Raw genomic sequence first — 19,822 nt, 5'->3', positions numbered from 1 at the left:
ACTGATGAGCTGGGCACTCAAATCCAGCCTCATCCCAAGCTGCCACACCCACTGTGCACCTTCCTGGACCACCCACAAGGCTCAGACCAGGGGACCAGGCTGGCCCAGACCCTGCAGGAGCACTGCTCTCTACAGATTATCAAGGGCTCCACACTGCAAGGCAGTTGGGGGCAGGGGGAGCCCGAGAGCCAGATGGCCCAGGTTCAAATCTCAGTCTCACCACTGGCTCTCTCTGTGACCATGGGCAGGATCCTTAACCTCTCCGCACCTCAGTTTCTCCATCTGTAAAATGGGGGTCAAGACATTTTGTTGGATAGTTGAGAGGATTTAATTTCTGTAAAGTTCTTAGGACAGAGCCTGGCACATGGTAAGCATTACTTGGCTGTTGTTAAATTAAAGGAATAAATTATTCCCCTTGACTCTATGGATGACCTGAGAGTTGGGTCCCCCAGAGGGCAAGGGGTACAGCTGAGATTCAAACTCTTGAGTCCAGGACTCCCTGCCTAGTACTTTCTCCTTACAGCACCAAGGTAGCTTCAGCTACCACAAGAACGAAGAAGTCCCAGGACTGACCCTGGCTCGGGCCCCGGGAGGTAAGTAGAGGCTATATGGAGACAGAGGTCAGAGCACAGGCTGGGAGCCAGGCCCTGCACCTCCTTCCCTGCCCCACCCCCAGCTCCAGAAGCCCCAGGCACTTTCATGGCCACCCAGGGGCCCTGGGCAGCCAGGTGCCAAAGCAGCTCTCCTTGGTGCCAAGGGCCCAAGGCCAGTGGTCCTGGGACATGGCAGGCAGGGAGCGGCAAGGGGTAGTATGGCCCCCCAGCAGCTGCTTCCAGCATTCTGCCCCAGGGACAGCCGGGGGCTTCCTGGGCCCACTCCTCCCCAGGTTCCAAGAAGCCCCACAGGCATGAATCCCATCCAGAATAGGGGTCCTCCCTGAAGCCTTCAGTTGCAAGGGGAACCTAGACCACATTCAACCTCAGAAGCTGATCCCCACAAACAAGCTCACCCACATCACAGGGCAGCCCCCCCGGGCCAGAGGTGCGAATACCTGAAGTCATGCACCGTTGGTGAAAGTGGAACACATGCAACCAACCCAGCCCACTCCACCCTCCAACAGGGAAATGGCCGTGCAAGGGGACCCTGTGCCAAGGCAGATCGGGACCAGGCCCCCGCGGCGGTCCTGAGGGGAGATGCCCAGCGTGTGGGGTCAGGGGCAGGGAGTGAGGGGTAGAGGCTGCAAGGCGAATCCCACGTGGGTAAGACCAGATGGCGCACATGTGTTTGCAGGTGCCTGGAAACACGGGGAAGGGCCCTACCAGTGATGGGGCAGGGGCACCAGCCTGGCGCCCTGTTTTATGCACAGAGAACACATGTCAGTTCTTAGTTAGAAAGCAGGTGTTTGCACACACATTCCTTCACACGTACACACTCCAACACTCAAACACACATAAATCACCCAGTGCATGCAGACGCACAGCCAGCCAGCCACGTTCCTTGTCTGACCCAAGGAAGGGACACAACAGCTGCCACAGAGATGGGCAGAGTGGAGAGATGAGAGACAGAGAGGAGACGGGGAGACACAGATGGAGGGAGAGACAGAGACAGAGCCAAGAAAGCTCTGCTCAGACCCTGGGGTGACCGGCTCAGAAGCGGCCACTTCGGGCAGGCCCGGGGGCTGCAGAAGGTGAAAGGGCCCACGCTCAAAGCTGTGGGACCTGGGTTCTGCCCTCAGCCCGGCCGCTCACCGTGCAATGACCCGGGGCCCGGGGCTCTCTGGGGGGATGCAGACCTTGATGCCATGCAGACCCACCTCTCCCTGCACCCCTCGCTGCCTGCAAGCGGCCCTGTGGGCCCAGAGGTCTCTGAGCACAGCCCCGTTCCTCCTCCCTGGAGCTCCCCCCTGAATCCATGAACCCCATTCCCAAAGCCCCCTCCCTCTCTGCAGCCACTAACCCCAGCCCCAGTCAGAGAGGGCAGGAGCAGGCCAGTGACAAGGACAGCAAGTACCACACGCCCTGCGAGCCTGGAGAGGAGCGCATGCAGCCCGCCCGCTTCGTCTCACTTAATTCTCATGAAGGCGCTTGATCCCATTTTGCGGATGGAGAGTCTGAGGTCTGGAGACTGATCTGCCCAGAACCATGCGCACAGCCAGCAAGGGGACAAATGAGCTGGGATGGAGCCCAGACCACCTACTCCAAAACTCAGCAGCAATGTCCACGTCTTGTCCAGCAGGAACTGGGGAGAGTGGGAGGGACCCGACAGGCAGACACCCCCACATTTCCTAACCCGGCACCCCAGGCCTCAGGACTCCGTAGGCCACAGCCAGTCCCCAACAGCCTGAGAGGTGGTGGCTGGGAGGGCCATTGAAGCCCTGCCTACCTGCTCCTGCCCCCAGGAACTCCAACAACAGAGTGAGCATGTATTGAGCACTCTCTGTATACATACCAGGAGCAGGGCACTTTATAGGATCAATCCTAGGAGACAGGTACTATTTTTATTCCCATTTTACAGAAGTGTGGCCACTCAGAGTAGAATCTGGGGTTGGATCCAGGCCTGGGCCCACATGCCTGACCCCTGTGTCACCCCATGTTCCAGCCCTGGGAGTTTCTCTGCTCTGACCCAGTGACACCAAGCCGATACCCAGGAGTGTCAGACAGAGGCAAGACGGGCTTCCTTCGAGTCCCTGCTTAGCTCAAGGACTCCAAGGTACCATCACACCTGCTCTCCGCTCCCAACCTTTCCACGGCCCATCTCTTCCCAGGATGCTCGACACTCGGGATCCCCAGCCAGCTCCCACCTCCATCCTTAAAGTGCAGCCCTGGGTGGGGAGGGGACGGTCTGTGTCTCCCCTGACCTCAGCTAATATCCTCAAGATGAGGAGCTGGGTCTCAGCCTGAGGCCCAGAGAGGGTGTGGGATTAGCCAGGGTCACACAGCAAGTCAGAGGAAGGAAGGAGAGCTACGGCCCTTGGCTTTACCTCACAGATCAGCACAGTCTGCCCTCCCTCCTGTGTTTATAAACACTAAAGCTAGGTTGGCTGAGCTGTGCCTTTCCTGAAAGAAAGGCATTTGGGATTTTTAGCAACTTCTAGAATGCCTCAGGCCTTACCAACCATGCAGCCCCAGTAGCCCTCTGGGCCTGCTGTGTGTAAACACTCCTCTCTCCATCCCCCGCAGGAGCCCAGCACCCTCCACAGGCAATGTCCCCATTTCACGGATGAGTAAACAGAGAGCTTCATCGGGTGCACAGGACCACTCAGGGTCGGGGTGGAACCCACAGCGCCTTGCTTCCCAACCACAGAAAATGCCCTCCCAGAGCCCCTGCCCAAAATCTAACCCCTTCCTGATCTTTAGGGACTTTCTTCCAGGAAGTCTTCCCAGAACTCAGGGAGCTCCACGCAGAGGGACTGTTCCTTGTTCCCACACTCCCGAAGCCAACTGAGCCTCTGCCCTCAGACCTGGGCTCCTGGGAGACAGGGGACTCCCTGAAGTCAGGGCTACGCCTCCCTCAGACCAGGATACTGATGGCAGACTTTCTTCTCACTATGACAAGGGACTCCCTGAGGACAGGGCCACTACACTCTCCTTCCTTCAGACTAGGAAGTACCGAGGGTGGGACGCCCACCTTACTCCTGCCGCACGCCCACCCACACAGCCGCCCACCCAGAGAACGGTCGGCACCCATGGCACAAGCAGGACCCCTCCTCCTCTCTCTCTCCCTCCTGGCAGTCCTCCAGGCCTGGCCCGTACCAGGCAGCCTCCTCCCCTCCCCCGGGCCCTGGCCATGAATCCCACCTCTGTTGGGCACCACAGACCCCACTTTCTCCTCCCCAAACAAATGGGGTCTTGAGTAAGCCACTGGGACCGCACACAAGGCCAGATCTATTCCCGGGGCTAATGTCGCTGCCAGCAGGGGGCCAGGGGGCGGGGAGGGGGGAGCCAGGCTGCGAGGAGCAGGCTGTCTGGGCCACAGCCTCTCTTAAGGCCCAGCCTCCAAAATCAGGGCCAGGGCTCTCTCAGCTATGTCCTGGTGGGGCTACGATCAACAGCCCACTCCCTGGGTAACATCAGAGCAGGCCCACCCCAGACACCGGCATCATGCCTGCCCTGGCCCAGCACAATGCCAGCAGGAGCCTCTGAGCCCAGGTCCAAATCCCTGCTCTGTGCCCTATGGAGAATCTCCCCCAACCTGAGTCAGGTCATCTGTAAAATGGGCACAACAATCCCTTTCCACCCAGGCTGATGCGACTGCGGAGGGGGACAGACAGGAAGGCCCCCGGCACATGGCCAGTGCTCAAAGGAAAACGAGGCTCCTACTTTCTTTGATTTTTCTCTTTTTAGGGGGGTGGCACGGGCAGAGGGGAGAGCACAGGCTGGCAGGGCAGAAGACGGCCCTTTCCAAGCGCTTGAAATGTCTCCTATTCAGAAGTGAGAAGTGCATCCCTCAGGAATGAGCAGAGGGGCCTCCCAGCACTAGGGTGATTCAGCAGTGGCTGTTTTTCTACCCCGAGGAGAGGGCCTTGGAGTCAAGCCTGCAAATCGAAGCTCAAAGCCCACTGCCTCCCAAAAGCCTATCTAGATAAGCCAGGATATCATCTCCATTTTACAAACAAGTAAACTGAGAACACAGAGTGGTTAAGTAATGGGCCTAAGGGCACACAGCTAGTGAGCAGCAGCTGAACTGATCGCTTCTGACAATTCAGGCTGCTACGGAAAGCTCTTCCTTACAGCCAGAGCCTCCCCACGTCGGAGCCTCTCTGCTGATCTTGCCTCTGCAAGTTCAGAGTGAAGTCCAAACTCTCTAGCTTGAAAGGCCAGGTCCCCAGCAAGGTAGCGAAGCGTAGCAGAAAAAGCACTGAACCCAGAGTCAGCCCAGTTGGGGCTCAGAAGCCACCTACTTTCTGCTGTGTAGCAACGGCCACTTTACCAGGCCTCCCAGGCCTCACTTTCCTTGTGGGATAAATGGGAACAACAAGACTGGCGTTCCAGGGTGGCCAGTAGGGTTACTCACCACATATTTATTGAACACCTACTATGGGCCAGGCCCCCTTCGAGGCATTTGGGATAGAGCAGGGTACATGACAGGAAAAGCTCCTGCCTTCATGAGGTGACACGTGGCAGTGGTGGCAAGGCAGATGATAAATAAGCAAATAAAAATAAAAATAAAAATGGCATCAGGTTATGCTAGGGGCTAAAGGAAACACAGAGAAGGAAGAGACCCAGAGCCACAAATAGAGCGGTCAGAAAGGGTCTCCCTGGGGAACTGGGGACAGCCCTGTAACCAGCCCGGCGAGCAGCAGTGAGCACAGGAGGGACAGCCGCTCTTGCAGAAGGAACAGCTAGTGTGAAGGCCGAGGAATTCAGCAAGACTCGGAGCCTGGGGGAAGCGCCCAGCCCCCCAGCAGAAGCTCCAGAAAGAGCAGCTGGTGGTGTTAACTGCTATAAACGCGCTAGCGCCTTGCGCCCTGCCTTCCCCCTCTGGAAAATGGGATGCTGTGCAGATTCCAGGGAAGCCTGTCTGCTCCACTCACCCCCAATTCATTTTTATTCCTCCCATTTTGCAGGTGGGGAAGCTGAGGCTCCCCAGACCCCACAGCCCATAAACGGTAACATGAAGATGGGAACCAGGGTCTCATAATCCCAAACCCTATGTCCTGACGGCCTCCTGGGGCCTCACGGGTCCCAGAGCACTCACACACTCACTCCCTCTCTCCCGGGTTACCCCGAGACCATGCTGACTGTCAGAAAGTCTCTTGAGATGAACAGAGATCTGGGCCTTGTTGGCCCCCTTCTGCCATCTGGGGCCACACAGGACAGCCCCCTCCACCCACCCACCCCTACCCCACCCAGCTTCCTGCAGGTCACTGGCAAGGTAGGGAAGGGCTCATGGGTTCAAAAGAGCAGCTGCTGCTCCAGGAAGCCCCTCCCAGGCAGCAGACTCTGTGCTCACATGGGCAGAGTCAAGTGGAGTCTCATCACATCCATCGTACAAATACAAAAACTGAGGCCCTGAAAGAGAAGAACCTGGCCCGGGGCCACCTACCTGGAGAGCAGCAGAGGCTCTGAACTCAGGTCTGAACTCAGAAAAAGAGTCGTGCTGCCACTCACCCTCCAAATCAAATATCCTCAAAGTCCCCCTTTGGGCATTCTTTTCCTTCCATCATCTGGCCTGTCCCCTGGCAGTGGGAAGGGCTGGCCCTGAGTCCAACTGTCCCAGGACACCACCAGCCACTCACCAGGCACATTGCACCCAGGCCGGGGTCAGTCGAGCAGGCTCAGGATGCTCAGACCCTGCGAAGGAAGCCAGGAGCCCCCCGAGTGAGGTGCTCCTGCAGGCCCCTGGAGCAAGCAGCCAGGGAGTGTCCAACTGCACACCTGGTTCTATACTGGCTCAGCTCCCAAGGTGCTGCATGCTGTGTGTCCAACTGCACATCTGGTTCTATACTGGCTCAGCACCCAAGGTGCTCAGCACCCAAGGAGGCCCTTCTCTCCAGCCTTGCTTCCTACCATCGGGTCACTTCCTCTGGGGCTCAAGGGTCAACAGGAAGGAAGCAGCAAGGCAGATCACCAGTGAGAAGTCACCTCTGTCCTCCCCCAGGCAAGTCAAAAAATCATTTTTCAAAGTAATTATGATGGTGGTGGTGGCTGACACCTATGGAGAGTCTACTACGTGCCAGGAGCCACACCGGGACCATCACACACATTATCCCGAGTGCCAGCAAGCCCCCCGATGCATGTGCATCACCTGCATTTTACAGCCTGGGAAACTGAGGCACAGGACCGAAACAGCTGTAAGCACCGGAGTCAGGATTCAAACCCAGGACTCTGCTGTTCCATGCTGCTTCCTACTGGAATTATTTAAGTGAACTGTTTGCTTAGGCAAAGTACCTAGGGCCCCGAGGGAAGACAGAGAGAACTCTCAGTGGGTGGTCACAGAGGGGCAGGCTCCCCGGGGAGGAGTCAGGACCGGGGAGCTAGACATCTGGGGAGGCAGGGGCCCAGGGGTCCAATCCCAGCCCCAGTGCATGCCTGCTGTGTGACTGTGGGCAAGGTACCTCCCCTGTCTCAAAGGCAGGTGTCAAAGCCGGGTATCCCGGGGCACAGCAAGCCTGAGGGCAGGGGACGAAGTCACTTGGGGCCAAGGAGAGAACAAGCATCCAGATGGGGGACTTGTAGACTCAAAGGCCCCGAGGAGGCTCCAGGCTCCAGGAGGCAGAGCTGGGGAGCCTGGTGCGGAAGTGGGAGGGAAGAAGAGGCAAGACGGGGTCTTGGGAGGGCCCTGTACAGTAGCAGGGTCCCCAGTCTGGCCCCAGGGACAGACAAGATGAGCATGGAAGGGACAGGCACAGCTCAGCCCCACCCAGCATGCCTTGCTCCCCAGGGACCCCACTTAACCCCCTGGCCAGCAACCCCAAGTCCACCCCAAGTCCATGCCGCAGCCCCTCCCCTCCCTGCCTCACCCCCACCAGCCCACCCCCAACTCTCTCCCTGCGCGGCCCCCCTAGGGCACCCACCACCAGCCCTTCCCCGGGCCGTCAACAGCTCGGCAGCCACAGCCCCTCCACGTGGGGACCACCGCGCCCTGGAGACGGCATCTCCCTCTCCTTAGCAACCACCAACACCCAGGCCCAGACAGCCAGCCTCCTCCCTCGTCTCCTCCTCTCTCCATGGAGACCACAATGCCACAGAGGCGGCTCCCTCGCCAAGGCAACCACCGTCACTCAGCACCCGCCCGGACCACAGCTCCCTCCACGTGGCCACCACCAACACAGCCGCGGTGACAGTGACAGCCTCTCCTCTCCGGGGCAGCCACCAGCCCCAGCCTAGACGGAGCCGCTCCCGCCCGCCCGCCTGCAAGCCCGAGGCCTCCAGCTGCCTGACGGCTCCCCCAAGAAATTCCAGACGCTGGATCAGACCCGGTATCGATTCTGACCTGCCTGTCTGTGCTCCCAGCCCCTCAGGCTGGCCCCCGACACCCGAAACCCCCCCCGCCGCCCGCCGCCCGAGGGAGGAAAGGAGACCACCTGGAAGCCGACCCCTGCCCCAGCCCGTGCGCAGGTGCCCCAGCCCTGCTGGGGCGCAGGCAGGCTTAGGGCAGGATTGGGCCTCCTCCCACCCACCACGGGGGGCCTGTCCCAGCCCCCGGAAAGGCCCGCCGCCCTGCCAGCTGCCTCACAGCCCGGGGAAGGGATGCCCGGGAGGAGCCGGTGGGCGCCCACAGCCGGGGGCGGGCAGGGCAGGGCAGGAAGGGACCCAGGGGATCCGGGCAGGCCGCGCTCCAGCACAGGTCCCAGGCCAGGTCATGTGAGCCGGGCTCACACAGCCACACAGTCGAGCACGGTCAGAAGGACCCTGTCCTTACCGATGTCTGCAGGCTAAGGGGGCCCCTCCGGCCCACGAGGTCTATCCCTGGCCTGGTCTCAGGGAGGCCCTGCGCTGGCAGCGGCAGCAGGAGCAACGGGGTCTCGGTCCCAGTCTGGCTCAGGCGGCAGCAGCTTCTCACCCAGGTCTTCTCCTTCTGCGAGGAGGAAGCGAGGGGGAGAGAGGGGAGGGAGGGAGGGAGAGGAGAGGAGGAGAGAAGGAGGGGGAGGGGGCAGCAGGAGGGAGGGAGGAGGGAGAATGCTGAAGTCTTGAAGGGTACACTCACTTCTTTCTTAGGTTTCCCATGGCAACCGAATATACCACAAATGAATATCAGTGTGAGAGAGAGGGAGGAGGCAGAGAGAGGGGAGGGATGGAGGGAGATGGAGGCAGAGATGGAGAGAGATGGGGCAGATGGAGGCAGGGAGGTGGAGAGATGGAGGCTGGGAGACAGGGGAGGTGGAGGCTGGGAGACAGGGGAGGTGGAGGCTGGGAAACAGGGGAGATGGCGGCTTGGAGACGGGGGGGGGGGGGGGGGTGGAGGCTGGGAGACAGGGGAGGTGGAGGCTGGGAGGTGGAGAGATGGAGGCTGGGAGAAGAGGGAGGTGGAGGCTGGGAGACGGGGGAGGTGGAGGCTGGGAGACGGGGGAGGTGGAGGCTGGGAAGTGGAGAGATGGAGGCTGGGAGACAGGGCAGATGGAGGCTGGGAGACAGGGGAGGTGGAGGCTGGGAGGTGGAGAGATGGAGGCTGGGAGACAGGGGAGGTGGAGGCTTGGAGACGGGGGAGGTGGAGGCTGGGAGACAGGGGAGGTGGAGGCTGGTAGACAGGAGAGGTGGAGGCTGGGAGACAGAGGAGATGGAGGCAGGAAGGTGGGGGAGATTGAGGCTGGGAGATGGAGGTGAAGAGATGGAGGCTGGGAGATAGAGAAGATGGAGGTGGAGAGATGGAGGTAGGGAGATGGGGGAGAGGGAGGCTGGGAGATAGAGGTAGGGAGGCAAGGAGATGGAGGCAGAAAGATGGGGAGCGGGAGGCAGGGAGATGGAGGCTGGGAGATGGGGGGATGGAGACCTGGAGATAGGGAGATGGAGGCTAGGGGGATGGAGTCTGGGAGATGGGGGAAATGAGGTTGGAAGATGGAGAAGAGGAGGCTGGGGGGGTGGAGTCTGGGAGATGGGGAGATGGAGGCTGGGGGGATGGAGGCTGGGAGATGGCGGCAGGGAGATAGGGGAGAGGAAGGCTGGGAGATGAGGGATATGGAGGCTGGGTGGGGAGGGAGGCTGGGAGATGGGGGAGATGGAGGCTGGCGGGAGGGGAAGAGGGAGGCTGGCTACAGAAAGATGATGGAGAAGAGATAGAAGTCTGGGTCCCCATCCTCCCCCACAGGGTTCGGGAGTGAGGGGAGGGAAGGGGCCACAGGACTTCTTTCAAGGCCTCCAGGTTCCCGGAGGAGGGGCAGCCCACGGATAGGGAGATTCTCTGGGAGCTGAAGGGACCCCATTCCTACCACCCCACCCAGCCTAGCCCATGGTCCTAGCACCCTGCAGGGCCCCGGAGCCTGGAGGTTCTTCCCAAGTCCAGCCAGACACCCCACTCAGCAGACCCAGGTGGGGTGGCCCCCACACCCTCCCACAGCCTGTCGCCAGGTGCTCACGTACACAGCCCCTCCCTCCTCACACGGCAACCACACCACCTCCCAATGGCCACCCCAACGCGGACCCCACCTAATCCTACAGCGACAGGGAATGAGCACCCGTCCCAGCCTATCCTCTCTCACTGACGCTCCGGCCCGCACCCCGCCCCCCAGCGTGCCCACAGCCTGCGTCCTGCCAGCTGCAGGGCTGCCGCGTAGACTCACACGCCCTAAGGGTAACTACCTGCCTGACTTCCACCTGAACAGACACACAGACTTCCAGACAGACGTGCCTCCACCCAACCTTCCTCCATCTGGGCGCACACGTGCACATGCAGACGCTCATCCTCTTCCCCCAGAGGCCCCTCCTCTGTGTGGCCCCCACCCCCCACCAGCCCAGATGGCAATCCCAGCCCTGCTGCACAGGCAGGGGCTCACACCTTGGCCCCCTCCACACCGCCATTCATAAACACACGTAGCTGGCAGCTGGCCGCCTCAGAACAGCACACGCGGGCCCCGCTCACAGGCACAGAACGAGGACCGACCAGCTGGCTCCTGGAGAGCGCTCCGGGGCCCAGGTCCCCAGGGGTACCTCCCCCCACACTTGACCCTGAGCCCCCCCCCACACTATACCCTCACACACACACCAGCACCCACAGGACCCCAGGCAGCAAACAACACACCAGAATTTCACATTCCCTCCGACATACGTGTGCACATGGACGCAGATGCACTGTACACAGCTGCCCACAGAACCCCGACACAGGGGCACCCCCTGGACACACAGACTCACACGCCCAGGGCCACTGCACAGACACCCGTCCACACACCCATGGAAATGCGCTGGAGCCCACTCACCCTGGACGGCCCCCAACACATACAGGCTTCACCATACACACCCAGACAAACATGCCCACAGACACAGGGGCCCCGACACAGCCCCACACACTGTGCCCCCACACACCAGGAACCACTCCCTAACCCACCCCCCACCCCCTGCAGATGCAGGGCCCCCCACCCCCCCACAGGCGCAGGGCCACTCTCCCAGGGCAGTTCTCAGGGGAGCCCCCGGCCCATCCACACCCACCTGACACACACACACCCTCACCAACAAGTCGCAGGCCCTTCGGGTCGCCCCTCCACCCCCTTCCCAGGCACGCCCCGCGGCCTGCCGTCTGCCAGCCCCTGCCCTGCACCTCGGGTTTACGATCTGTGCACCGAGCTGAGCCCAGAGGCCGTGAAATTGGCTGAGAGCGGCAAGGGATGCGGTTGCAAATTCCAAGCACAGGGAAGTAAGGCAGAAACTGGCGGGCAGCAGGCCACCGAGCTGGCGGGAGGGGGGTACTGGGGCTCCGTGTGCACCCCCGCCCACCCCGCCATCATGCATGTGCCCTGCGAGGGCTGTGCAGGTGCACCCTGGGGCCGTCCGGGACGGGCCTCGGACTGGCACTAGGGATGGACACACCCCCAGACCCGCCTGGGCCAGAGCACCCACAGGATGACAGCTCTCAGGCCCCAGCTAAGCAACTCTGCACTGCCGCCTCCAGGAGGCCTTCCAGGCTCTCCGTCCTCCTCTGGCTTCTCTGCTCCCACCTCCACCGCCTGGCAGCCTCTGGCCTCTGCTCACATGCACAACTCCAGCCTCACCTCCACCTGCGCTCTGGCACCAAAGGAAGAGAGAGGGAGGGCACGGTCTGTCCAAGATGCCAGGCAGGCCCTCTCCTGTGTCGCTTCATCCCCACCGCACTTCAGGTCTTTACCAGCTGTGCAGCCTTGAACCTGTGCCCACCAACTCTTCTCGCTCCCTCGTCTGTCTATACAACAGGAATGATGCAGAGGGTCGTTCTGGGGCTTTAAAGAGGGCCACTAGGGGCGCCTGGATGGCTCAGTGGTTGAGCGTCTGCCTTGGGCTCAGGATGGAGTCCCGCATCGGGCTCCCTGTGTAGAGCCTGCTTCTCCCTCTGCCTCTCTCTCTCTCTGTGTCTCTCATGAATAAATAAATAAATAAAATCTTTAAAAAATAAAAATAAAGAGGGCCACTGAGCAAGCTTAGAACTGCAGTCAGTGACCGTGGAGACGACTAGTCAGTAGGGGCCTGGCCTCGCCGCAGACAAGGGACCGCACTTCTGTGAGCCCAGGCTCCTCTGAAAAATGCAGGTGGTTTGCTGCCTCCTCACCTGTGTGGGAAGATCCAGAAGATGCAGCCCCCTCGGCTGCCCTCCAACCAGCAAACGTGGGTGAATTAATATTCTGGAAATGCATTGAAAATGCAGGTTCCCGGGGCACACGTCAACCTTACTGAATTAAAACCTCATCAGCTGAGGCCCAAGAATCTGCATTTTTAACAAACACACAGAGACTCTGGTGCCCACCCCCTCGCCTGCCCCCTGACAGAAAGGCCAACACTCACTTTCTTGGCCCAAAGTTTACGTCCTATGTGACTGGTCCCTCAACTACACGCCAGACTCATTTTCCCAAAATCCACTCCGGGCTTTCCGACCTCCAGACCTTGGCTCACATGGTGGTCTCTCACCTGGCCTGCCCCCACCCAGAGTCTGGCTGGACCTCTGTCACTGTCCTCCAGCCAAAATTAAACAAGATAATGGACAGTGTTGTGTCCCATGCCTGGCTCACAGCAGGTGTACTGTCACAGGAATCCTGCCGAGCCCTGAGCAGAAGTGGTCCCCAGCCTCTCCTGCCCAGCTTACCAGGCTGGCTCAGCACCTGACCCGCAACCTGCAGGGCCAGCCCCCTCGAGGTGGGGTCACAGACAACCAAGAACCCCTTGTCACCCAAGCCCTACTGTGTGCAGGCCTCACGCAGGGCACTTGGCAGATGTTCCACGTGTCCCATCTCTCTTCCAAGGCAGGAACTCCTCTCTGCAAGTTCCTGCCTGAGCCCCAGACCCAGTGGTTTTATCCCTGGATGAGATATGCTTGTGCACACGCATGTGTGTGTGTGTGTGTGTGTGTGTACTGAATGTGAAATGCACCAGTCAGTCCATCCTCAATAGCATGTAAATAAGAAGAACTTCTGCAAGTAAATTTTGAGGGCCTACCGGTCCATGCCTGTGTGGAGCTGCCGTACTCGTAGGAGACAGACAGGAAATGCTAAACAAGCAGAACCATGAACCCCCTCCTCCCAGGTAATGAGAAGCACAAGAACCAAGGCAGGGGGGCTGCCAACCCTACCGCCTGGGTCTCTCCACCATCCACGGAGAATTTCAAGGAGGACAAAGATGGGCCAAGGAGGGAAACTGAGTCAGGCCCGAGTCTGGGGACTGGGCCCAGAGCAGACGGGTCAGGCAGCCCTTCAGAACTGCTCCACACCTTCCCCAGGGAGAGGTGGAGACCGGATGTGCAGGTACACACACAGAGTCTCACACACACACACACACACACACACACTCGCACACCTATACAATCACATACACGCACAGGTGCACACAGACACACATGCCCTGCCCCCTCCCAGCCCCTCTGCACGTTCCAGCTGGGGAAGCTCCCAGCCCCTTCTCACACATCTGTGGGGCCCCCAGCCTGGCTCTGGAAACAGTTTCTATGTATTTTAGGGGGTGAACACAGAAGCTGGAAGCAGAGGGAGGGATACCTACATACACACACATACACACACACAGCCCAGGACCCACTCCAGAGAACCAGGCATGAATAAGGGAGACAGATGGGAAGGGGGAGGGAACTCATCTAATTGACACCTACTATGTGCCAGACACAATGCTCCACACTTGACATTCTCTTATGTAACCACACTGGAAAAGTTAGGAACCCGGCATCATTATCCCTACTCTATATTGAGGAAGCAGGGCTTCTGGAAGAAAACTTACTCTCCCAAGACACACACAGTTAAAAAGAGGCAGAATTTGGACCCTGGGGCCCTACTCTTTCCGAGAGTGAGACGGGGGAGGATATGGCCGAGTGGCCCAGGAGGGACCACAGCTGAGACAGTGACAGCCTTGAAGCCCGGGGAAGATACTGATCTGGGAGCAGCATCCCTTTCATCACCCAGGGGACGCCCCTACAGAGGACCCACTGTGTGCCAGTGCTGTGCTCGGTGCCACAGGGATGCACAAGAGAGTGTGCTGCTGTCAACAGGGATGTCACAGGTCACCTGGTGGGGGAGGGGCACAGAGGAGCGTGGGACAGGCCTGAGGCTCCCCGCCTCTCTGTCCCTGCAGCCACTGCCACACCCACTGCTTCTCCTGCTGATAGATGAGCAAGGCAAGGCCCAGAGGGGTCCCTCAGTGAGGAACACCCCGAGATGGAAAGGTCCCCTGGCAAAGGAGTTCATTGATTCACGGTGCTGATATGGGACTTCCAGTCCTGGCTCCACTGCTGTGTGGCCCTAAGCTGGTCTGTAACCTCTCTGTTTCTTGTGTGGGAAATGGGGAGTAAGAATAGCTGTGCTGCAGAAGGTTCTGCGGGATTAAACACTTACAAAGAGCTTCATCCCGGGCCTGGCTCTCAGGCTCAATGAATATTAGCTAATATCATGATTATTATTGTCACTGTAATTATTGCTGCCAGCAGCACCATGCAGCCTCGGCTTGCCCAGGTGGCTCCCTAGCCCTCAGAGCCTCTCTGGGGCCTCCCTGGGGACTGTTTGCAGAGCAGAGGGGGAGGGGCTCTATTATTCCAACCCCCAGTCACCCCCCCCACCCCACCAGGACTAGGGGCCTCCCGGTAATAGGTAATAATGGCAGTGACTCTGCCCCAGGGGCTAATTGAGCCACAAGAAGGTGAATTTAATAGGGGACTGGACTGAGCAGCGGGAGGCAGAGGATTGAGTTAACCTTCTGGACTACTGGTTAGGGAGGCTCGGCTTCCAGGCAATCCTGCCTCCTGGCTTTCTGCTCTGCATGGCCCAGGGTGTCACTGCAGACTTGGGGGTGGGGTGGGGGGCACAGACCTGGACCCAGGGGCACTGAAGCTGGACTGGGTGAGGGTAACCGCGATGGGTACCTCCCAGCCCTGCGCGTGGATGCCACACTTTCACACTGGCTCACTGAGCCTGCAAGACAGCAGCCGCTGCCACCTCACAGACAGAGGAGAGAGCGGCTGACCCCCGTGTCACACACTGCTGCTCGCTGCTCGGTGGTGGAGGTGTCACTGAACTGGTTCTGCTTCCCAAGCAGACATCCCGCAGGCTTCAGAGGATGAGGAAGCCACACCGGGGAGCGGGCATACAGTGCACTGGAGAAGGCTCAGCAGCCAGAAGCACCCATTTCTATCACCCTGCCTGTCCCTGAACCTTGTCGAGTGGGAGAATGAACCAGACTGGACTGGGAGTCTGGGCAGCCTCTGCAGTCACCAGTGACCCCTGAGCCTTGGGCACTCCCCACCCCCACTGCACAGAGCTCTCTGTCCTTCCATTAAAAAAAAAAAATGAAAGTGCCCTGCAGGAAGGGACCTGCCAATCCAGAGTGTCTCCCCGCACCCGCCAAGCTGGAGAAGGCAGATGGGGGCAAGTTCTCACTAAGGAATGAATCAACAGACAGCTTACTTTACCCTTCAGACCTCAGTTTGCTCATCTGTCAAGTGTCCACGTGATGGCAGCCTGCCTGCCAGCCCCACAGGACAGCTCTGGGGATCCGAGGAGGGAAAGAGAAGTTCTTTACAAAGTTGGACTCTGAGCTGGGGGACGGGAGGCCGGGGGCCGTGGTGGACTGAGCCCCCACTGTGGGCCAGGCACCCAGCACCCCAAAGGCCCTTTGTCTCCTGGGACACCCCTCACCTTTCCAACCACCCCTGCCCCAGGTTCAGATGACAAACTGAGACCCAGAGAGGCGACAAGAATGCCAAAGTCACAAAACACAGAGTACAACATAGGACTGGAACTCTCGAGGCCCTGTCTCCCTGGCTGTGCTGTCACACACATTTACACACACACTCTCACTGGCTAACACGTATCTTTATGACCTAGCTGGAACTGGTGAATAGGGACTGCCAGGGGGAGGAGGAAAGGCACCCCATATGAAATGTGGAGGGCAGAGAAGATGCCCTATTAGGGCAGGATGCCTGCAGGAAAGGGGCTCCACATCCACTTGGGGCATCTGGAGAGGGACCCCTCACTCAGAGGCTCCATCCTCCTCCCCCTCTCACCGCTCACACATAGGGGACATAACCAGACTCGGCCGCACCCCCCCACACACACACACTGACATCACACCCTCCGGCTGCTGGGGGTGACCCCTTATCACTGCCGTCCTAGTGACGTCACTGGCAGCCTGGAGCTGATGTCACACCCAGAGGTTCTCACTGACGTCACACCCACAGGCCGATGCTGATGTTACGCACACTTCTCCCTGAGACCCCCTCCCCTGCAATTACTCCTCTTTCATGCTGCCCAGCAGCAGATGGCCCAGAAGTCCCCACCCACGTACACAGCTCCAGGGGCACAGCTCACTCCGGACAGGCGTTTACAGGCAAGGCCTGCGCGTGCATGCACATGTGTGTGCGTTCCCCATAGGACACACGTTTACACACATGAGCAGGCCCATGTGCCCTGCTGATGGCCTAGACACAACACGTCCCACAGGTGCCCGACAGACCACGGGAACAGGTGTGTGAGCCATGGACACACATGTACACAGGCAAATCCTCCCAGCCCCAGCCCCACCCCCACGATGCAGCTCCCTGTATGAAAATGTCCCTCAATGACTAAATCACTAAATCAGGCAGTCGGGGCTGGCGCCTTCTACCACATTCCTCCAGGTGTTGCCAGCACCCCCTCCTCCCCCCACCCCCCCCCCCCCACCCCAGCCTCTCTCCTCCTCCGACAGCCTGGCCTGATGACGGCAACAGCCGCAGACCGGACGCGCGCACACACAGTCCAGCCCAACACCTGTGTCTCGGCAAGGGGACCCAGGCAGTGTCCCCCAGAGGCAGCCACTGGGGTAGGAAGAGTTCAGAGGGAAGGGGCGCAGTGCTACAGAAAGTGCCCTCAAGTACTAAGCCTGATGTTCCTCCGAGGCTAAGCCGAGGGCCAGCGCCACCATCCCCTTCTGATCTCTCTCCTTGGGCATGCCTGACACTCCGTGGCTGCTTCTGTCCTGGACGCACGCCTCCCGAGTGCACACACATACACACGTAACCAGCTCTGTCCCCTCCAGACATTCCAAGGAAATCCTGCTGGGCCACAGACTGTGTGTGTGTGTGTGTGTGTGTGTCCACCCTGCACACAGCCCTGTGTGCACACACAGGGCACACACATCCCTCCCCACGTGCACATAGCGCCCCACCAGCTAACACGCCCACCCCCCTGTCCCCCAGCTTTTGCCAGTTGCTGGAGTCCACACATGCAAACACACACACACACACACACACACACACACACACACACACGCAGCCCGGCAGTGGCCCTGGCCCTGCCAGAGCTGCAGTCTATGCCGGTCTCCGCCGCTTCCCAGGGCTGCCTCCCCGCTTGCCCCGCACCAGCACCACGGAGAAGGGGGCAAAGCCTTTGCGGGGTCCCCACCCAGCCAGGGGACCCCACTCCCCGGATCTGGCCCTTACCAAACCCATCGCCCTCCTGCGGGTAAAGGGGGTAAAGCCCCACCCTGCCCCCTCCCCCCTGGAGCAGCGGCGATCAAACCCCCCTCACCGGCTACGAAGATGAATTCCTCCGGCCGGCAGCCCCCCGTGAGAGAGGGGGACGAGGGCCCCGATTCGCAAGGATGGGGGCTGAGAGGTGCGCCGTGGCTCTGCCCGGAACAGCCGTCCACCCTCGAGCCTCTGCACCACCCCCCGAGAATGCTCACCTCACCGGCCGTCCTCCGCGTCCTCCCGCCCGCCTCCGCCCACCGCCCCCGGCACCCTCCCGCGCACGGGGTCCCGGGGGGCTCGCGGTGGTCCCCGGACCGGGAGCCCCTGCGGGCGGCTTTCCCGGCCTCATCCTCCGCCGCCCCCGGCTGTGGCCCCCGCAGGCCCACCCCCACCGGCGGACGGGGTGCCCCTCGGCCCCAGCGCTCACTCCCTCCGCCGCGGCCGGACTCACTCACCTCCAGCCCGGCCGGGATCCGGGCCGAGCGCCGCTTCCGGAGGCGGCGGCGGCTGCGGGGCCTGCGCGCGAGTGTGAGTGTGAGTGAGTGTGAGCGCGGGCGCGGGTGCGGGTGTGCGCGGCGTGGCCCGCGTGTGCGTGTGTGTGTGTCTGCGAGCCCGCGTGTGCGCGCAGACGCCCCCGCCCCCGCCCGGCCCGGGCCGCCGCCGCCGGGGTGGGAGCGCAGCGTGCGTCAGGGGCCGCGGCCCGCGGTCTGTCCGTCCGTCCGTCCGCAGGCGCGTCCGCAGCGAGACCCCGCCCGCCCCCTCCCCCGGCCCGATCCTTCCACAGACACGCGCGCACGCAGACACGCGGCCGCGGGGCGGGGGCCCGCCCGGCTCCAACGCCGCAGCTGCAGCGCCCGGGGAGGCGGCGGCGGCGGCCGCGGGGAGCGCCGAGCCCCGGCCCCGCCCGGCCCCCCGCCCCGCTCACCCCGCGGGCTCCGGGTCCCGCCGCCGCCGTCGCCGTCGCCGTCGCCGTCGCGGGCGCATTCAACAGCTGGAGGCAAACTTGCCGCGGGGCGAGCCGCCCGGCGCGCAGCGCCCCCCAGCGCCCGCCCGGGGACGCCCGCGGCCCCCCGACTCCCCCTGGGCGGCTGGACCCCTCCTCACCTCGTCCCGGCGCCCCGCCGAGCTCCGCGCTCCACCGCGGGCAACCCGCCAAGTGCGGCCGCTGCGTTCCCACTTGACGGGCGAGCCAGCTGAGGCTCCCGAGGGGAATGACTCGCCCAAGGTCACGCAGAGACCGCCTTAGACTTCAGATCTCTACCCTTGCGCGGGGGTTCGGGGCTGCGGCTCCCTGCCCTTCACCGCCGACCCCTGCAGACTTCTTAGGCCCTGGCCCCTCCCCGGCCGATGCCCCCACACACCTGGGCCACCCGCGAAAGGGGAGAAGCTAGGGGGAGGAGGTAGGAGATGCAGAAAGGTCTGGCATCGGGCCCTGTACGCCGGCACCTGGGCACACGAGCACCTCGTGGGGAGATTCGGCTTGTGCCCGTCAGACCCGAAGAAACAGGCGCCTTCTCTCGGCTCCCAGGACCCGCGAACCCACACGCTGAAGCCCCGCCTGGAGCAGGTCCTCTGTGTCTCCATCACTTCTATGGGGCGCATGCGCCAGTGCCCGTCCTCAGGTGGTGCTCAGCAGACCTGAGGTCCGCGCTGCAGGAGGGCGGCAGGAGCGTCCCGTCCAGGCCAGGAACGGCAGCGACTCCCCGGAGCCCCTGCCCGAGCTGAATCTCTGATGGATGAGTAGGAGGTGGTCAGCTGGAGAAGGTGGAGAGGGGTGTATCAGGCTGTGGGAACAGCCTGTGCAAAGGCACAGAGGCGTGAAACAGCCAGGTGTGTGTGTGCAGGGAACTCCACAGAGCCGGGTGCCACTGGAGCGGCAAGACCGTCTGTTCAGAAATTCCTCCCTCCTGTTAACTGAGAACAGGAAAGCAGGTCCGGGATGGGATCGGGAGGGCGGAGAAGAGCTGGGACGCAGGCCACCTTTATCTCCCCAAGGAGGAGACAGACAACAGAGCGTTGCACCTCTGCCCTCCCCAGCGGCACTGCAGGCTGCTCAGCGCACTCCTACCCACCCTTCAAGGCCCCTCACTGCAGATCCTACGAGTCACTATGCCGTCTCTGCCCTCTGAACTGAGCGCTCCTAGAGGGCAAGGGCTTCCAGGACGTCCCCCCCACCCCCACCCCGCACAGAGCTGGGCGTGAAGCCGGGTCCTCCCCTCCCCCAACAAGTCCTGGCGAGAAGAATCTCCCCCTTCCCCCCTCCACC

At 61.3% G+C, this 19,822-nt stretch overlaps 1 protein-coding gene across 5 annotated transcripts in view; it reads right to left on the bottom strand.

The window, feature by feature from the left end:
• Positions 1-18,192, bottom strand: part of ELFN2 (extracellular leucine rich repeat and fibronectin type III domain containing 2) — a 57,008-nt gene extending 38,816 nt beyond the window's left edge. For 2 of the 5 annotated variants that reach the window (XM_035696448.2, XM_025460719.3), the window contains exons 1-2: positions 18,012-18,192; positions 8,365-8,520 (exon numbers count right to left, since the gene is read on the bottom strand). The gene's annotated coding sequence lies outside the window, so the exon portion shown is untranslated. Of the gene's footprint in view, positions 1-8,364; positions 8,521-17,614; positions 17,786-18,011 lie in introns of those variants that run through there. The other 3 variants (XM_049115322.1, XM_025460757.3, XM_025460728.3) reach the window with 2 other exon arrangements.
• Between the last annotated feature and the right edge of the window lie 1,630 nt (positions 18,193-19,822).

This window comes from Canis lupus, chromosome 10 (assembly GCF_003254725.2).
Source record: "Canis lupus dingo isolate Sandy chromosome 10, ASM325472v2, whole genome shotgun sequence".
Classification (NCBI taxonomy): domain Eukaryota; kingdom Metazoa; phylum Chordata; class Mammalia; order Carnivora; family Canidae; genus Canis; species Canis lupus.
Note: the sequence above shows the minus strand (reverse complement) of the source record. Positions and strands in the feature narration are given on the sequence as shown.